This window comes from Sceloporus occidentalis, unplaced genomic scaffold (genome assembly GCF_023333645.1).
Source record: "Sceloporus occidentalis isolate IW3139 unplaced genomic scaffold, rSceOcc1.0.p SCAF_5, whole genome shotgun sequence".
In the NCBI taxonomy this organism is placed as follows: Eukaryota; Metazoa; Chordata; class Lepidosauria; order Squamata; family Phrynosomatidae; genus Sceloporus; species Sceloporus occidentalis.
Genome location: NW_028316985.1, coordinates 41,350,902 through 41,365,945, shown reverse-complemented (window position 1 = coordinate 41,365,945; position 15,044 = coordinate 41,350,902). Strand labels below are relative to the sequence as shown.

Sequence of the window (15,044 nt, the reverse complement as noted above, 5' to 3'; positions counted from 1 at the left end):
ATTTGTTTGACCGACAGTCAGACTGTTTGACTGACAGTCAGGAATCCTGGGAGCGGACGACCAAAACATCGGGAGGACCAAAGTTTGGGTACCACTGCTAAGAAGCATGCATTTATCATTATATGAGTGTGTTTAGCTGTGTGGCGCAGCGATTAAAGGCCAGTACTGTGGCTACTCACTCACAAACCACAAGGTTGTGAGTTCAATCCCAGCCAGGGGCTCAGGGTCGACTCAGCCTTGCATCCTTCCAAGGTTGCTAAAATGAGTACCCAGATTGTTAGCTTACAGCTGTAAACTGCTTAGGGACTGCTCAGTGTGGTATGAAGCAGTATATAAATGAACCTGCTATTGCTGTTTTAGCTGTTATCTGGTCATGGCCTCCACTTTTCTCAAATGACCTACGTTTGACGATGCCCTGTCTATCTTTGCAGTGAGGACACCAAGCCACCCTGTGTGAAGGAGCGGATCTGAGCCACACAACATGAGGACCTATTGTGGGGTCTGTTGTGTCGGTGTCTTTGGCCGTTCCTTTGAGTCCTGAGGGGGCAGCTCATGACTCTGTGAGGGACTAAAAAAAGGCTGACAGAGTCCAAGGAAACAGACTGTCTTGTCTTGGGGTTGCTCTTGTTGAGGAAGAAGAAGGGAGGCATGGAGAGTGTGGCGCCCTTGCACTTAGGCTTGCCAAGGCCCAGTGTTGTTCGGTCATGGAGGCACCACATGGAAGCAACACTAGGCCTGATTGGTGTGTTGGCAAGGGCTAATTGGGAAAGTGGATGCTCCACTCTGGGTTCACAACAAACTCAGACTCCCAGAATTCCATAGCCTTGAGCCAGGGCAGTTAAAGCGATGCCAAACCGGGTTATTTCTCCAGTGTGGATGCAGCCTTTAACTGCCACTGGCTCCATGCTATGGAATTCTGGGAACAGTGCCTTGTTGTGCCACAACAAACGACTATTCCCAGAATTCCCTAGCATGGAACTGTGGTGGTTGAAGTGGTGGGGTCAAACCGGATTATTTCTGCAGTGTGGATGCCACCAGAGGTCCAAAACACACTACAGAATTAACCCAGTTTAACCACCATGGTTCAATGCAAGGGAATTCTGGGAACTCCTTTAATGTTGTAAGCTGCCCTGAGTCCCAGCCTTGGGAGAAGGATATAAATAAATATAACAATAACAACTGTAGTTTAGTGTCATATTTAGCGTCTTCTGACAGAAAGAGCCCTAGTGTCACAATAAACTACAACCCCCGGGGTTCCCTAGCACTGAGCCAGGGCAGTTAAAGCGGTCTCAGACTGGGTTATTTCTGCAGTGTGGATGCAACCTTAGTCTGTTTTATCCTGTCCCTTTTTTTTTGGGGGGGGGGCGACTGCTGTGGTGGTTGTTGTTATTATTATTATTATTATTATTATTATTATGTTTATTTATACCCCGCCTTTCTCCCAGTACAGGGAGTCAAGGGGGCTTACAAACCTAAAACATTCCAAGTTAAAACACTATAAATATGCAAAATACAAGATTAATGCAAGGTAGTACAGCCCTGCTGTTGCTGCAGCTTCGCCCATTCCCAGGCTTCCATAGCACGGAGCTGGGGCAGTTAAAGCGGGATCAAATCGGGTTAATTCTGCAGTGCGGATGCAGCCATAGAGGGACACAATTGCCAGCCCAGTAGGAAAGCAGGCTGGGGTTGAGGGAGGAGAAGGAGAAGCAGCAGCAGCAGCAGCAGCCAGACTGCTTAGCTCCAGAGAGTGTGCGCCTGCGTGTGTTGTGTGTGTGTGTGAGAAAAAACCACAACCCTCTGTTTTCCAGAGCTGCAGTGCTACAGGAGTCCCACTTCTTTCCAGTCCTGTTTTTTTCTTTTTCTTTTTTCTCTCTATTGCCAGCAGCAGCAGCAAGCTATTGCTTACAGGTTGGGTAGGCTGCGAAAAGGCTCGCCTGTTGTGGTTGTGGTTGTGCCTTGTTGCCTGAGGGAGCTACCAAGCAAGCATCGCCTTTTTGCCTTCCCTTTGGACCCCCCTTTGCCAGAGCTGCTTCTTTTGCAAGGAGGAGGAGGAGAAGCTTTCCAAAAGGGAACCCTCCTGGAGCAGGTTTTTCTTCTTCTTCTTCTTCTTCTTCTTCTTCTTCAGACCTATTCCTTCAGAGCTTTTTGTTGTTAATGGTAAGTGTGCCTTCTTTGCTGCAGTGCTTTCTCTCTCCCCCCTCTGCCTTTCCCCCTCCTTCCCTGGATCCCTGCTAAAGCCTTAACATGACCTTCATTTCCAGTCTCATTGCTCCTCTCAGAGGAGGGACAGGGGCTGAAAGAACTAAAGGCAAGTTGCTCTCCTGCGATGGTACCCAGCCATCCCTTCCAAATCCCCTTTGTCCTTGAAGAAAAGGGAGGCATAGAAGGAACCTGGTGCTGGTGGTGATGGTGAGTGCCATGCTATATAGCAATGTACGTATAGAAATCCCTGTAGAAATGAGACTAGGGTAGGTTTGGGAAAGGTGTTGCCCCTGGGAAGATCTCCATCTCTCTCTCTCTCTCTCTCTCACACACACACACAGATATAGACCTGTCCCCTAAAATGTAGAGACAGGGATGGAGAAGCCACCTGTGTGGGCTTCAAGAAGACAGAACATAGATGTTTTGTTGTTGTCGGGTCCTTTCAAGTCATTTTTGTGTTACCCACACCAGCCATGGGGTTTTTCTAGGCAAGGTTGGTGCAGTTCTTTGCTGTGGAGGCTGAGAGAGTGTGACTTGCCCAAGGTCACCTTCCATAGCTGAGCTGGGTTTCAAATCCTGGTCTCCGGAGTCGCAGTCCAATGCTCATGCCGCTACATCATTCTGGTTCGCTTGCGCACCAGCATTTTTTCCCCACCGTGGTCCTTGAGACGTCAACACTTGAAATGGGAACAGTTCAGACGCATTTAGGGGAACTCTCCATTGTGTTCTAAGCTGTACTGCTTTAGAAGAAAAAGGGAAAGGGACAACATCACCCGGCCCCACTTCTATCGTTCTGATCATGTTTAAAATCCCTGAGATGCAGTGTTTTGCAACTCTAGGGAGAAGGAGAAGGTACACACTTCCCTAATGGGGAGTATGCTTGCTCTACATTAACTTTGTTCTGAGTCCATAAAACTTCAATTTTGAATGGCCAGGTTGCTGTGTGATAAATATTTACAGTAAATAAACAATATGTTGGGTAATAAACAGTATTTAGGGTAATAAACAACAATGTTTTAGTATGTCAGCATAGTATTGGGGTATGTTAGCATGTTATGGTGTTGTGTTTTATTGTCTGTTTTTCATTGAATCATATATGTGTTTGATGTTCTGCCATTGGTGGAAAGGACGTAAATAAATGTTATCCTCATTAACGTGGTGGAATATGACCGTCTCCTAGTTATGAAATCCTTACAGCTCCCTTCATTTTGCCTTTGAAAAGGAAATAATGTAAGCTATGCTGCACTTTCATTGGTATGAGCTCATACTATGCTTTTCCAGTATATGAACGTCATCTAGAAGCTGCACGGTTTTGATATATCCATTATGTATTGTAAACATTGGAAGGTCTACAAAATTAAGATCCAGGGGTTTGTTTCAAACATTTTTACAAGCTGAAGACCCACAAATTTGGTGCCCTGTGGATGAGCCCATGTGACTCCAGTGTAAAGCGACTTGCTTTTTAAAACTTACAGAGGCATGCTTCTTAGCTTTACCATCAACATAAATAGTAGCCTAGGGAGCAATCCAGGGTCATGCTGTGCGATAAACTGACTGACAGGTGATCAGGTCTGCCAGCATCTGACAATGCTGATCACATCTTAGGAAAAGAAAGTGTCCATAAGCACAGCATCAGTGCCATAACCTTTCACTCTTTCTTGATACTCCCTGTTTATCCTTCCAACAGGGCTGGCAACTGTCTTTTCACCTGTTTTAATTTCTTTCCCTTCCTGAATACTTGCATCTGACAAAGTTACAGTAATTTAAACTAAGGGGTTAAATAAACAAATATTGCAAACGAACATATTGTACAGAGAGGGATTGGAGGGGGGGGGGGGGCTGGAACTACCACACAGACCTCAGAACTACCCCTCAGACCTATTCTATAGAGTCAGACAAATCCGATATACATATGCCTGGGATTAGGATTAAATGGATTTAATGGGACTTACTTTTGAGTAGACATGCCTCAGACTGAATGGTTAAACCCTTGATGTCAATGGGACAAAACAGAATTGACCCTGAGCTTTCAGAACTAACTGGTGTGGAGATTACACTATGAATAAGAAAATCTTGAATGAATTAATTATTCAGCCTGTGGTGTGAGTAATACAGTTTATAGAATAATGTTATATTTCTGAGAATAGTAGACATGTCTGCTTTTATTAGCAAAGCCATAAATCCTATGCCCAACGTTACCATTGCTGTTCTTTTTTTAATGAACTAATAAATAGATTGTAAATCATTATTTAAAATTTATAAGTCTTTTACAGTGATTTGTGGCAGTAGATCCACTGGACAGACTTGCACAAACTTGTAAGAACTAATTACGAATGCATAATAGGAGTAATGTCCTTTTTAATAAGTGATTAAAGGACTTGCACTACAGTGGTAATGGTAACACATTTGAGTCTGGTGAAAGTGGAGTGAGACAGATCTATAATTTTTCTTCAAAATGTGATGGTTAGGGATTCTGGGATTTATAGTCCAAATATAATTTATTCTGGTGTGGAAAACATATGACAGTCCAGACGATGTTGCACTATGAGTCCCATAAACCCCCCCCCCCCAGTCAGCTGTGCTGTCTAGGGATAATGGGAGTGGAGTCCAATAGCATCTGGAGGCCCACTGCCATACATTCCCAATCAAACTGTACTGGCTAATTAAGACATTCTTCACTTTCTGTTTCTGAGTATTTCAGTGCGAATAGCATTGCAAACACCCAGTTTCTCAATATTACAGAGCCAGGAGAGTCATAAATCCCACCCCTTTGTGTACACACATACATACACAAAGAGGAGAAGCACTGCAGAAAAATTATTGCAGAGCAATTTGTTTCAAATAACTGAGCAAGTGAGCCAGTTTGCATGCCTCAGGAGTAACTGTTCAGACCTATGGTCTAAGGTTTAGTTATCTAAGTAGATCTAGGTTGCAGCTATCAGGACCTTTGGAGTTTTCTGCCTTGGGCATAGGTAGGAAGATCTCTTATTCTCTGACTTTGCTGGTTTGTTTTCTAGGCATAGCGTGGAAACACTTTTTATAACATTATTATTATTATTATTATTATTATTAAACTTTATTTCTAAAGCGCTGTAATTATACACAGCGCTGTACAAAGTTGGTAAAATTAAAGAGAATATAAAAGCCTGCCCAAGGCGTACATTCTAAGATAATAACAATTAAAAGAAGAATAGATAAAATTACCATATAGAAAAGAAAAAACAAATTAAAAACATCAAACATTTTTGTTATCATTGTTAGGATGCTGACACAGTGGCGTTCTTGTGTTTTATGTATAATGTGCATTGCAAAAGTGCTGCTTAGTACCAGTGTTTAATGTTTGGGTGCTGCATAACAAATGGTCGTTTTAAAATGCATGAGATTTGTTTCTTGATGTCTGATTTATGATTTGTTCATAGCACTGATACAACTGTGTTGTATGACTGAACTTTATGCTGTGTTACTGAATTCCAGAGGAATCTCAGTACATTCCATCCAAAATGACATTACCAAATGCTTGTAGGTAATCAGGATCTTCCCTGAGTCCTAGTTCACACTTCTGTTCAGATGTAGCACCTGCTGAGTCAAATTTGTTGGCATCCATTGCCATTGCAACCTTTGGCATAAATCCATCTTCATGCTAGCACCTGTCCTCTGCTAAAATGAAACATTATTTCCTTCCCCTCTCCCCTGCAGCCTTCCACATCCCCAGAAAACTACCTCCATAGAAAGAATTCTGTAAGTAGAACCACAGTATTGTGGTCTTGGTTAAATAGTTATTATGAACAGGGATTGATTGTACAAGGTTATGAGGACAGGCCATGCTAGCTAAATGTCCAAGAACGTGCCAAAACAAAGAAAATAAATTATTTATAATTTAATCTCTTGATGAGTGACAGAAGACCATAATTACTCTGGCAAATTCTTTTGTTGCTGCATCAGAAGGGGTGCAAATGTAATATTGGCAACATGCATATAAGCAAGGAATAGATGGTTTGTATTAATTCCATCCAGTTCCTAAGTTACCTCTGCCACATTCTAGCATGACCAGGAAATGAAATCCAAAACAAATCATTTTGCTTCCATGGAACAAAACAGATGAGTTGACAACCTGGTTAAGGAGGCAGGCTCTGCCTCTTCTCCCTGAGACTGTAACCAAGCCTTCAGATTATATCCAAAAACAACTTAGGCAAGTGAGTTTCTCTAGCAGAGAATTCTAAGAACTTCAGTACAAATTCCAGGATCCTGTATGATGGAGACATGACAAAGAAAGTGATATCAAACTGTAATTGTATGATATAGTTACAGATATGCCATAGAGAACCAGATTGTGTTGTTGCATTGCTCCCTCTGTCCCCTCAGTGTGTTTGTGGCTTCTTTGCTTACCTGAAGCATTTTAATCTTTCTCTTCAATTTGAAAAGGCTCCTGGAGCATCTTGCATAAGTTCAGTAAAAATGAGATAGTCCTTGCCTTTAGGTTTGCTATCTAAAAGGGTGACAAGGGATGAAGAACAAGGGTTGAGGAGGGGAAATCAAGAATACCTTATCAAGAAGTATGGCAGGAATTTTATTAGTATGAAAAGAAAAGAAAAGGGAGGAAGTTTAAAATATTGATAGGTGTACAAGTCCGGAGAATGTTACTCTTGCAGCTGCTATTTTATTCATTCGTACCCCACCTTTTCCCCACTACTGGGAATCAAGGTAGCTTACAAAATATTAAACCCAATGCAGATGAAAAGACATATAAAAATGCCAGTGTGTTGCAGAGGGGGTAAGCGTATAAAATCTGGAAATACAATTAAGCAGTGTATAGAATTTTTTAAAAAAATCATTACAAGAAAGAAGATAAAAACCAACAGCGCAGCATGCTATTAAAAGCCTTGATCATCAATTTCTAAAAGCTTGTGGGAACAGAAAGGGTTTCACTTGTCAGAGGAAACATAGCAAGAAAGGGCCTATCCTAACCTCCCTAGGGAGGGAGTGCCAAACTCTCAGAGTAGCCACCAAGAAGGCCTTCCCCTTGTTCCCACCAAATATGTCTGAGAGTGCCTATTCCAGTGATCTTAGAGTTTAGACTGGCTCATATCGGAAGATATGGTTCATAAGACAACTTAGGCTCAAGCCATAGCATAGTAGAACTTTCACTGAAATAATCACCCAAGTAAAATGTTGCATGACTGTACCAGGTGATAACACCAATCAGTCATTTGGAGAAAAGAAAGAGTTGATCAATGTTTATTGGCAATTTAATGATCAGAATAAAGTGTGACTCCTTCTGCTTGAAACCATGCATGGAGTGTTGTTTCCTGCTTATGATTTCTCATCCACCTAAGGTCAAGGGTCCAGAAGGCTGATTTTCCCCTCATATCAGCCCTAACTGATGTCGCAAAATGCAGCTCTGTAAAGCATACTGACATATACATAAAGAAGAAGAAAGAAATATTCATTACGATCAATGTGTACATAGCAGCCCATAAATGTTTGGCAAGATCATATGATTGTATGAGCTTGCCAAAGAGCTGATAGTGTGAACATCTACTCATACACCCAACATGATGGATATCAATATCACCTAACATACAGTATACAAGTCAGAACTTTTTTTGGGTTCTTGGGTACCACTTGAGTGTGGCTCCTTATATTTAAGGTGATCTGCTGATCACAAGGCCCTTAGAAGTCAACAGTATAGTTTTCATGATTATAGCTCCTGCTCCTCTTTTTGTCAGTGTCACTGCTGGTGTTTCCCCGAGAATAAGAAATAGTGGCCATCAACACCAGTGGCCAGTGATACTGAAAAATAAATAAAAAACAAGAAGAGGGCTCTGGGTCCTACAGACAGATTGCGGCAGATTTCTGAACAGCATGCCTTGCTGGGGATTCTAGGAGTTGTTAGTCAAAAAAGTAACTTTGCTAAACTCTGGCCCAGAATGAAAAAGTGTGTAAGTGAAGCACAAAGAGACAGCAACTGCCTTATAAAATAAACCCCATTGTAGCTTTGTGTACATGTCCGAGGAAGAATGCAAATATAAGCCAAACAACAATGATGGAATTTCTTGACAATGGCAGCTAGACCTGTGTATGGGTTCAGCAGATGCCCAGCTGTGCCAACTGCTGACACCAGGCCTTTAGCAGATCTCATTGAGAGATCACTCTGCATTAAATATGAAAGCAAAAGCAGAAATCGATGAGTGTTACTTTAATAGCATTGTTTAAATATTTATGAATATTGGTGCTTTTAATTGACAGATAACTTCAGAAGGAGAACTGTAGATTTTGAGCTCTGGCAGCATGTCGGGTACTTCTTTGTCTCACAGCATGGTGCCGTGTTAATTCCTTTGCAGCTTATTTGAAGACTGCATAGAAAGCAACTGCAGAAAGACAGGGGAGTGAAGCCTTCTTCAGGCACTGAGAAAAAAACAGTCCCTTGGTCTGATGAAGTCACTGCAAAAGAGAAAAGGGAGGGGGAGAACAATTCTTCATTTGAAAAAAAAAAACCTCACATAACTGGAATTCATTAAAAATTACTATTACTTTTATTAGCTTTTTTGGGGGTCCCATCTAGTGGTAAAATTTGAACCGCAGACTCACATTAGGACAGGCTTTATATCAAATTCCCACAGAGAGCTGAAATGCATGAATGGTTGCACTGATTTAAAATGATCTCCAGCAATTTTCATCTCTATCAGGAACAGGTTTTTTTGTAAAGTGAGTGCCAAGTATTTTGGATTGCAGCAGGAATAGCTCATAACAATACATCATTGCTAGAGAGATCTGTTTTCCCTCCAGTCACTTTGGAAGCACAGTTAAACTGAGAAAGAACAGGGAAGTGGATGGATGGTTGCAAGTCTGAGGGGATGTCAGATGAAGCCATAGACCATCAAAAGTCTTGGGCTTCCAACACTGAGAGACCTGGCTCCACTGCATCATTGGCCCTATTGACATAAGAAATCTATACGTACCACAAAAATATCTATGGCCCATGGAATCCTGAGATTTATAATTTAGTGAGTTTCCCTAGCTGAGAATTCAAAATACTCCTAACTAAATTACAAATCCTGGGATTCCATAGAATGGAACCATGGTTGTTAAAATGGAATCATAGTGCTATATTTGTATAATGTGTAAAGGTCCAAAATATACATAGCATATTGCATTCTCATTTTCTTTAGAAAAATTTCCTTTACTTTAAGGCAGAACTCTTAAAAAGGCCAGCCTTTTTAGGCAAAGTGAAGTAGCCACCTCAGGCAGGAGATTTGGTGTCATGAAAATAAGGCATGTTTGTTATTTATTTTATTTATTCTGTTGAAGAAAGGGAGAAAGGCATCTGTAGAATTTTCTAGCTTGTGTGTCAAAATAATATGACTGATATTAGATAACACATGCATTGCTTGGGTGGGTGCTACTCTGCCTAAAGCAGCCAGATGTCTTTGTCTGGTCATCAATAGAGGTAAGTTTGATTGATACCAATAGGACTTATTTTTGATTAACAGTGGTGTGATACAGAGCACCAAAAAGAGGCGCCTCTCCTTGCTCTGCAGTAGCGCCATAGTAACCAAATTGTGCGGCGCCACTGCTCAGCAAGAAAGGAGCGTGAAGAAGTGGCTCCTTTTTTGTGGCGCACTCATGCTGCGCCAAAGTGCCAATGATGGCGCAATGACATGCCAGCAGTGCAGCCCCGTTGAATGGTGCTGCGCAGCTGTGGCGCGCCCATGACATGCTAGGGTTGCGGTGGGTGTGCACGGCCCACCCCTGAGCAATCCTAGCACGTCATGGGTGTGCTGCAAAGAGCCCATATGTACCGGGCCAGTATGTTTTTCAGTTAAACATAATTAGGATTCCAATGCCAGTATATCTGTACAGTGAAGAATAAAGCATATGTCACTCAGGAGACCATTAACACAAATCCTACTGATGGCTTCCATGGCAGTAGAGAAGTGACATCTGCTCCAGATTTTAGTAGCAGCTTTAAAGAGATGTCCATGGTGCTAAATCTGTTTTGTTGATAAGATTCAGCACCTTGGATAGCTAATTTAAAATTCAAACCAGGGAAGAATCAGCACCCCACAGATGTGGAAGCCCTCATATGCAAGTGTTAGAAACTTTAATATGGAGGAGTCAATTATGTGTTCTGATTCTCACGAGACAGGATGATTTGAAATGAAGCAAATTCAAATTGTATTTTTAAAAAATCCTCTGACTTTACTAGCTAACACAGAGACAGAGAGAGATTGAGAGAGAGAGAGAGAGTCTATGAATTCACTTGACAGATCTTTAGGCAGCCATCTGTGAAGACTTTCCCTTATTCCCTATTCTTGCCACCAATGTAAGGTCATCCTCCTGTCTCACTGGTGTGGCCACCAACTGTAGGAACCTATTAGATATTCTCAAGGGTCCTGAGCAGATATTATGCAACTTTATCCCCAATGGACACAAACTCTCTTCTCTGCTGCCACCACAGAAACTGCATCTGAACCCAATATTTATATATCTAGCATTCCAGGAAGCCAAAAGCATATGATACAAAAACAATATTTCAATAGTAGAAGTTTAACATAACAAAACAGATTTTAATGTAATAAATTTAAAATAAATATTTAATTCTTTCTCACATTCTTCTCCTAGCTAACAGACTCTTAAAGACCACTCATTACTTCCTAAACTTGACTGACTCACTCATTTGCCCACTCTAATAATAATAATAATAATAATAATAATAATAATAATAATATTCTGCTTTTTCCCGAAGGAATCAAAGCAGATTCCAACAGGATAAAACAGTATAATACTCACCCATTCACTTGCGTCACCACACCACAAGTCTCTTCTCTTAAATGTTTTAGTATATCAACTGTTGTTCACTAGCCTTATTCAAATCCCTGCTGACAGTCCACCAACTCACTTCCAGCATTTCATTCTCTTACCCCCTCCTCCTTACCTTATTACAAAAACATCTAATACAGCTAAAACATCTAAAACAACATTTTTCATAAAAAGTCCATGACATTGCAGGTGTGTATATTTTAAAACAAAAACAACATATGAACACAAGGAGTTTGTAGAAGAACAGGAGGCTACTTATCAAAATAACTCCTCCAATTATTTTCCCCTCTGTAATTTGAACTATACTTCCTCTGTTGTTCCCTCTTTCTTAATTATATAGTTAGCCCTCCTTATCCACTGATTTTTTTTATCCACAGATTCAAGCATCCATGGCTTGAGAATATTCCAGAAAAGTATAAATTCCAATTAGCAAGCCTTGGTTTTCGATTTTATGTAAGGGACACCATTTTACTATGTCATTGTATTTAATGGGACTTGAGTATCCACAGATTTTGTTATCCACAGGGGATCCTGGAACCAAACCCCAGCACATAACAAGGGCCCACTGTACTATTAGTACTACCCCAATTGATCTATTTCGTTATATGATAATGTGACTTCTTCTTATGTTGAGATGTATTGTTTGAGTCTAAAAATGAACAAAAGAGAATGGACTGAGGCTTCTGGCTTAAGAGTTGCTGGCAGCTATTACCTAGAAGTTGCTTACTTGCAATTCCCAGCGGGCATGATTCTCTTTTGGATTGTTCCAAGCAGAGAAATCACCTTTCATAGATAATAATTTTTGCACTTTAAAAGTGACAGCATTCTGGATGCATTGCCAAACTAAACTGTTTTTAGGATGGAGATGGCACTATAGGTATGCAAATTTCCAGGTTGCAAGCTTTGTCGTTCCAAGACAGACAACTGTTAGAGGTATATAAAATTATGAATGGGTTAAGACTGTTTTAAGACGGTAGTTGGGAAGATTCAGGACTGAACAAGGGAAAATAAATCTTCATGCAAATCATAGAGCAGGTGGTAGCTGCTACATTGGTGAAATAATGAATCTGACTGAGATTTCAGTCCAGACTTTTAAGGGAGTTGTTTAAAGCACTAAATGTATTTTGCAGATAGAATTTCAGCATCTTGGACACCTCCTTTAAAGTTCACACTAAAACCTGGAGATGACTTATCACACATGACACACACGGAAGCCATCCATCATCACTCCATATAGTTAAACTTTGGAATTTGCTACCACAGCATGCAGTTATCGGTGTTAATTTGAATGATTTCTGTGAAAGGAATTAGACAACTTTCTAAAGGATAAAGCTATCAATGGCTATTTTTGATGGATATAATATATGAACTCCAGTATTGGAGATACAGTGGACCCTTGATATCCACAGAGGTTTGGTTCCAGGATCCACTGTGGATACCAAAATCTGTGGATGCTGAAGTCCCATTAAATACAGTGGCATAGTGAAATGGTGTCCCTAAATATCAAATGGCAGAATCAAGGTTTGCTTATGAAATGTATATTATGTTTGAATATTTTCAAGCTGTGGGTGGTTGAATCCATGGATTTAAAAATCCATTGGATACAGAGGGCCAACTGTGCAGCTGAGCAGCACAAGTCTAAGGCTGCTATTATTTTCATGTCCTTCAGGCAGGCTTCCCATGGACATCTGGTTGACCATTGTGGGAGCAGCATGTTGGACTAGATAGGCCTTCTGACTGATCCAGGAGAACTCTTCAGTTCATATCCTAGCCTTCTCAGGTGGAAAAATGAATACTATTATGTATTTTGAGCACAATGCCAAGTCAAGTAGTACTGGAATGCTGTGTATTTTTTGTATCTGTTGGTAAACTTTTGCTGGCATCATGTTGAAGTTGGGCATTATTTATAGAGGTGTGCATGTGCTTTGTTAAGCACATAAGCAAATAAGAAGGAAAAAGGAACACCTCTTGGTTTCTTTTATTCCTAGGAAACTTTGATGCTCCTGTACCAAGCACTTTGTTGTAAATTGCCATCAACTTATGACAATTGTATGAAGAATAGACCACCAAGACACCCTGTCATCAAGAGCCCTGTTCAGATACTTCAAGCTTAGGGCTGTGGTAGTGGCATCCCGAGGCTTGGTATCACCTAGCTGCTGGAGGGTGGTATTTGTGGTAGTCTCCTGCATTTACTTGCTTGGCCACCCACCCCGGGGCTGTGGGGTGGTGACCTGCCTCTCCTTCACCTCACCATAGCTCTCTCTTCATCAGGAAATGGTGTGAAGGCAAAGCCAGGAAGGCCAGGCTCACCCCTCCTTTGCCTCCACGCAGCTTTCTCATGAGGAGACTCAAAGAGACAAAGCTAAGATGCCTTATTCGCCTCCACCTGGCTCCCTCGTCATGAGGAAGCCGCATGGAGGTAAAGCCAGGAGCGCTGGGCTCTGCCCCTCCTTTGCCACTACGAGCCAGGTGGAGGCGAAGCCAGGAGTGGTGTGGTCACCCCTCTTCCTCTTCTGCTGCCTTGGCTTCCTCCTCTGAGAGAACCATGAGAATGAAGAAGACGGGTCAGGCATCGGCAGCTACACCACACCATCTGGGAGGAGGGCCCCACTGGGTATCACTCCTCTTCTGGGGTGTCACCTAATGTAGTCCACACCCTCCACACCCTTCTGGTGATGCCAATGGGCCGTGGCTTCCTCAATGACTCTGCCCCCTTTAATGCAGTCTTCCACTTTTCCTACTGCCTTCCAATTTACCATATCTTTTCTAGTGAGTCACCTCATTATATGTCCAAAGTACAATATCCTGTTTGGTCATTTTGGCTTCTAGAGAATTCAGGTTTAATTTGCTCTAGGATACATGTGTTGGTCATTTTGGCAGTCTGTGGCATCCTTAGAATTACCTTCCAGTGACACATTTCAAATGAGGTGATTCTTTCTTGTTAGCTTTCTTAGGTGTCCAGCTTATTGAACCATATATAGAAATTGGAAATGGAAAATTAGTATTTTCAAATTGACATCATGCGCTACCATCTTGATGTTTCACGCAAGTTGTATGTTGATTAAAGCAGACATGTATTTATAGCAGTAGTTCCCATTCATGGGTCTCACTGTCACCCCACAGTCTTTGATTATAGGCTATGCTGATTGGGGTTTCTAGGAGAGGATGTCCAACAATGCCTGATTTCCTGGGTTTGGCTATCACTTAATTTGTGGGATGATTTACTACAATGGGACAACACAGAATGTTATCTTGAAATATTAAACTAGATTATTAATAACAGGGACACATCTGCAAATTATGGAAAGATTGACAGGAGGGGAACGCCTCCTCCCATACAATCCTTCCCGCACTCTCAGGTCCTCTGGGAAGAACCTACTGCAGTTAGAGAGAACTAGACTGAAGATGACTTCCCAGAGGATGTTTTCCGTTGCCGCTCCAAAAATCTGGAATGACCTGCTCAATATTGTTTTAGATGTTATTTTTTTTAATTAAGGTATTTAACACATCGTATAAAATACAATGACATTCCTAATATTGTTTTAGAGGTTCTGGTATAATTTATATTACAATCATGTATATATGTATATGTGTGACATAAATAAGTATCCGTATATTCACAAGTGAAACAAAATGATTACTCGTTCAACTATGTGCCATATCCTGCATAGTTGCTATCTCTACCTTTTCATTCCTTTTTTCTTTTCTCAATCAAAAACTTTCCCCTATAAGTTAAAGCAGACAATTTCCCCTGTGGCAGACAATAATTGGAAAGAGGAGCAAATGGCAGGAAGGGAATTCAGCTTGAGTGATTTGCATCTCTTGTGGTTTTCTTTAAATCATTGGCTAGTCTCTAGGGACCAGTTACAGGTCCAATTTCCAAGTGGTCAATTATTCCATTATAGCAAGCTAATCTTCTCTGTAAATATGCCAGTGGAGATTATCATACAGGGATGGAATAGGGTGGGGATCACTCTCCCATCCTTATCCTGTCCATGACGGCAACTGCACAAAAGCCTTTC

General features: G+C 41.3%; 1 protein-coding gene across 2 annotated transcripts in view; it reads left to right on the top strand.

Moving 5' to 3' along the window:
* The first annotated feature begins 2,149 nt into the window (after positions 1 to 2,149).
* Positions 2,150 to 15,044, top strand: part of LOC149312058 (anoctamin-4) — a 186,539-nt gene continuing 173,644 nt past the window's right edge. Inside the window, exon 1 of one of the 2 annotated variants that reach the window (XM_089523859.1) lies at positions 2,150 to 2,157. The gene's annotated coding sequence lies outside the window, so the exon portion shown is untranslated. Of the gene's footprint in view, positions 2,158 to 2,339; positions 2,410 to 15,044 lie in introns of those variants that run through there. The other variant, XM_089523858.1, reaches the window with a different exon arrangement.